We start from the raw sequence: 5,567 nt of genomic DNA on the forward strand, positions 1-5,567 counted from the left end.
GAGTACACCAACTCTCAATCAGCCTTGATTAAATTGCCAGAAGAACCGTGGAAGCTCTCACCCATCTTGCCTCACAGTGGCAAGCCTTGGCATTAGGCAAGCCACCCAGGGGCAATCAAGATTTAGGCAGTAAAGGCAGTGTTTCTTTTTTCTTGAGATGGAGTCCCACTCTGTCGGAGTGCAGTGGTTCAATCTTGGCTCACTGCAACCTCAGGCAGTGTTTTGTTTTGTTTTTTTACATAAACCCTGTCACTGACCTAAGCTGGGTTGATAATTTCACCTTTTTAAAAAAGAAGCATATTAATCCCACTTTTTCTGAAACAATAAAAACTATTATGCTATGTAAACGCCACATCGTACACTTCATTAATTACACTCTAGAACATTAGTAGATAAATACTTACATTTCTAACCAGACAGAGTGACAGAGAGAATAAAAAGACAAACAGAGACACCAAGTTCTTCTATTACTCACAGTTCTACAGATCATAGAGGTCTCAAAATGTTTGGCACATAATCGATAATGTTTATTTAGCTGATCAGGTGTTTTATCTTCTAAGTCGGCTCTCCTACAATTCTCCACCCACTTCTGGCATCTGTAAATAAAACCAAAATACAATTATGAAAATGAGCTCAACATTTAAATTTCAGCCTTCAGTTTTAAGGCAAACATACATAAATATCAACAGTTCCCTGCTCCCCTCCCTGAAAACATAATTTGGAGAATTTGATTAATAACAAAATAATAGTTGGAAAAAATCTTAGAAATCATTTAGTACCAACACTTCAATTAGACAAGGTTAAGAAGTAACTTGCTTGGAGTCATGTACAAAAATCAGTAGCAGAACTAGAACTGAAACCTGCATCTTCCAAGTCCCAAGACATCAGAGAAGATTCAATCATCAGTAGTACAAGCAGAAAAGTTGCACAACCACAAGGCTAACAGCCTAACACTCCTTTCAGGATTTCATCTTCAACAAGCAAACAAAACAACACTGTCATTGTAGAAAATTAGCAGTTAGATGTTCTTTAAATAACTAGTTTCTAAGGGAAGCATAAAAGCTTTATTCATTTACCTTATTATGAACACAATTTATTATCTACAATTATGTGTGTTGACTAGATTGCAAGCTCAATGAATGCAGGAACTATGTCTACACAATCTGATACACAGAAAGTGTTGAAGACAGGGAACAAGACAAAGTCCATGCGCTCTTGGTGCTTAAATACTTTCAGAAAAACTAATAATAATGCTTACTAAGCAGTTATTATGAGCCAGACACTGTTCTAAGTCCTTTCCAAAGATGGGTACTGTTATTATCCCCCTTATGCAGATGAAGAAACCAAGGCATAGAAGTGTTAACTAACTTAATAAAGTTACATCTAGATCTTTCCCTCATTCCTCAAGTTTCTAAGACTAAAAGTTCTGCTGTGGATGAACCATGCCACAAACTTTTTTTTTTTTTGAGACTGAGTCTTGCTCTGTTGCCCAGGGTAGAGTGCAGCGTGATCTCCACTCGCTGCAACCTCTGCCTCCCAGGTTCAAGCGATTTTCCTGCCTAAGCCCCCAGAGGAGCTGGGATTACAGGTGCGCACCACCACGCCAGGCTAATTTTGGTATTTTTAGTAGAGACAGGGTTTTACCACGTTGGCCAGGCTGGTCTAGAACTGTGGATCTCAGGTGATCCGCCCACCTTGGCCTCCCAAAGTGCTGGAATTACAGGTGTGAGCCACCAGGCCCTGCCCAACATATTCCTTTTTAATTACATCACAGTATTTTTTTTTTGTTTTAACACTATTGTCCACCTCCCGCAACATACATGCCCCTGACACTTCTTTCTACTCTAAAAATGTAAAATCATGGTAAAATGTTATGATTTCTTTAAAAACTACACCTAAATTGTACAGCATTTCATTTGACCAACAAGTGTTACTGCTCACAGTAATGATGCCTAAGATGTTCACATTTTAATCACTTTTACACAGTTATACATTATGATTATAAACATGTCATGTTTCAAAATCCAAATATTAAGTATAAAAACTCACTATAAAATAATTTGCCAAACTGATAGAGGTTGTTTGTTAAATTCTTAAATCTCTGGAGACCTTCCACATAGAGCAATACTGTACATACTACCTCTGAACTAAGTTGAAGCAGCTTTCTGATATCAACAGCAACTCTTATTCATCAAGAATAGAATGGGCATCAGGCAGAGAGCCTAATTAAATACACCTGTGTTTCAATACAAACTAAGACTAAATCTAGTGAAAGATGTGCAAGACCTCTAATAATTTTTTTTTTTTTTTTTTTTTTTTTACGGTGGGTTGTTCTGTTGCTCTGTCACCAGGCTGGAGTGCAGTGGCGCAATCTCGGCTCACTGCAGCCTCCACCTCCTGGGTTCAAGCAATTCTTCCGCCTCAGCCTCCCGAGTAGCTAGGACCACAGGCACGTGCCACAACGCCCAGATAATTTTTTTGTATTTTTAATGGAGACGGGGTTTCAACGTGTTGGCCAGGATGGTCTCGATCTCTTGACCCCGTGATCCGCACGCCTCGGCCTCCCAAAGTGCTGGGATTATAGGCGTTAGCCACCGCGCCCGGCCTCTAATAATTTTTTTAAAGCAAACTTAAATGGAGGAATATACAAATTTATGAATTGGCACACTGAATTATAAAGATATCAATTATCCCCAAACCCATTTACTAATTCAATAAAATCACAAGCCCACTAAGTTTGTGAGAGTGAGCAAGAGAAAAAAATGACAAATTATTCTAAAACTTTTTATACATAAAGAACCAGGAATAGCCAAGATAATCTTGTGAGAGAGGAAGAAAAAAAAGGAGGTTGAAAGAATTACACTACCAGATATTAAGACTTATTGTAAAGCTTATCATGACAGTGAGGTATTGGTACAAGGACAGAACAATGAAACAAAATAAAACATTATGGATACTTAAAGGTAGCTCTGAACAGCAGCAAATATGGATTTTTCTTTTTCAATAAATAGGGCTGAGTCGGTTGAATATCCACATGAAAAAAATAAATCTTAACTCCTACGTGTACACCATGAACAAAAATAAATTCCAAGTGATTGTAAATCTAAATATAAAAGGTAAAACAATAAAGCTTCTAAAAGATAACAGGAGATTAACTTCATGACCTCGGAGTAGGTAAACATCTCTTAAGGCAACAGACAGCACAGAGGAAAAATTTATAAATTAGGCTACTGTAAAGTTAATAACTTTTCTTCATTAAAAGAATCCATTTAAGAGTGAAATGGCAGACCACAAAACGTAAGATATTTGCAATACATATATCTAATAATGGACTCACATTCAAAATATATATGAAGAACTCCTACAAATAAATAACCCAACACAAAAATAGGCAAGGGTCCTCGAACAGGCACTTTATAATAAAAAGGTTATACAAATGGCCAATTATATAGATGAAAATGATGCTCAATCTCATTTGCCTTCAGGGAAGTACTAATTAAAACCAAAACAAAATATTACTATATACCCACAAGAATCACTGCAATGTAAAAGAGGTAATACCAAATATTGGGGAGAAGGTGAAATAACTATGCTCATCAACAGCAAGATGGATAAATTGTGGTCTATTCATTCAATGGAATACTACCTGGCTATGGAATGAACAAACTACCTACAATCTCACAAACGTAATGTTAAGCAGAAGTCAGGAGTATATACTACATGATTCCTTTGATATGAAATCAAGAACAGGCAAAACTCATTTATAGTGATTGTTCAGAAAGAGTTAACACAGCAGACCTGAAGCTGTTGTCCTTAGAACAGCCTGTTTGTTATAGACCTCGGGCTGGTATTTGGGAATTTGGTTGGTAAACAGTTCTGTACACACAAATAAAACTTTTCCTAACTGATAATGCAGCACACTGTGCCTAGACTGTTTGTGCAAACAATATGATTTATGCTGAACACCTGCTATCCCTTCTGGGAATCTGGAATTTTATTATATGCCAGATAGAGACTGCCTATATGATCAGGCCCCAGTAAAAGCCTTGGACACCAGGTCTCTAATGCTCTTCTCGCCACAGAAACACGGCACATGTGGTGCTGCATTTCCATTGCCGGGGAAAAATGGGCTCTGGGTGACCCTTCATGGGAAGGAAAGAGCATAGAGAAGCCTATACATGGATTCCTTCAGACTGTGTCTGTGTCTTTTTCCCCTGTGATCCAGATATGTGTCCTTATTACAATGCTGCCATAAATCTTCCCTGTGAGTACAACCATATACCGAATCCTGTAAGCCCTTCTAGTGAATCCTTGAATATGGGGTGGTCTGGCCCTGCCTCAACGCAGTGATGGAACAGTAGATACATTTGGGGAGGGGTAACAACTGGGAATGGGCACAAAAGAGGCTTCTGAGGTGCTCCTAATGTTCCATATCTCAAACAATAATAAAGCTACATTCATTCTCCCTGTTCCCCCCAAAACCCAACTAATCCAAGGTATGTGACGTCACAGTGGCTACCACCGGAGAGAATGGGATAATGGCTGGGAGGGCCACGGAGCAAAGAGAGTTTGGGATGCTATTAATACTCTATTTTTTAAAACTCCCGGTGAAATTATCATGGACATGTTACTCTGAAAATTCAACATGATGTACAGTTATCATTTGTGATCTGTGCATATGTTTTTTTGGGATTTTTTGAGACAGGATCTCACTCTGTTGCCCAGGCTGGAGTGCAGTGGTGTAATCTTGGCTCACTGCAGCCTCGACCTCCTGGATTCAAGCAATTCTCCCACCTCAGTCTCCCAAGTAGCTGGGACTACAGGTGTGCACCACTACACCCAGCTAATTCTTTGTACTTTTTGTAGAGACGGGATTTCATAATGCTGCCCAGGCCAGTCTCAAACCCATGGGTCAAGTGATTGTCCTGCCTTGGCCTCCCAAGGTGCTAGGATTACAGGCATGAGCCACCACCACATGTAGTAGCCCTTCTATGTATATGTTTTTACATGAATAAAATTATAAAAATTATATATGACCACAATGTCTTTTCACATACATATGTGTATCATGAACATGTATATATACTTATATACATATATACCCACTTATATCACTGTCTCAAATTTTTACCAATGCCTACCCTTTCTCAGCTCCGCCCGTCATTGTTCTATTCCCTGTGCTCTAGATTCTGTGGACTTTGCCCTCAGCACAGTGCAATGACTCCCCAAATTCATCTGCTTCTCTCCATCAATAACACTCTTGTCCAAGCTACCATAATTTACCTGGTCTACTAGTAATCTCTTCCAAACTACTCATCTGCCCTTCTCTAACCCCTTTTCCATGCGGCAGAGTATTTTTTTAAAACCAATTTGAGAATGCCTCTCCCGTGCTTAAGCTTCTAGTGGCTTCTCATTACTCTCAGGATAAACAATTGTGTTCACTTCTATCCTAGGGCCTTCCCCATGCTGTTTATTCAGCCTAGTATGCACTTCATATGCACAGTTAACTATGACTCGGCCTTGAGATCTTAGCTCAAATATCATTTCTTTTTTTTTTTTTTTTGAGA

The 5,567-nt window shown here is 38.9% G+C and overlaps 1 long non-coding RNA gene across 1 annotated transcript; it reads right to left on the bottom strand.

Moving 5' to 3' along the window:
• Window positions 1–218: 218 nt before the first annotated feature.
• On the bottom strand, window positions 219–1,439 carry LOC116547213. The gene is made up of 2 exons (XR_004266983.1): window positions 1,313–1,439; window positions 219–1,282 (listed from the first exon to the last, which is right to left on the bottom strand). It is a non-coding gene; the product is annotated as an uncharacterized LOC116547213 (long non-coding RNA).
• Between the last annotated feature and the right edge of the window lie 4,128 nt (window positions 1,440–5,567).

This window comes from Sapajus apella, unplaced genomic scaffold (assembly GCF_009761245.1).
Source record: "Sapajus apella isolate SASKATOON/1434 unplaced genomic scaffold, GSC_monkey_1.0 scaffold2368, whole genome shotgun sequence".
NCBI lineage: Eukaryota > Metazoa > Chordata > Mammalia > Primates > Cebidae > Sapajus > Sapajus apella.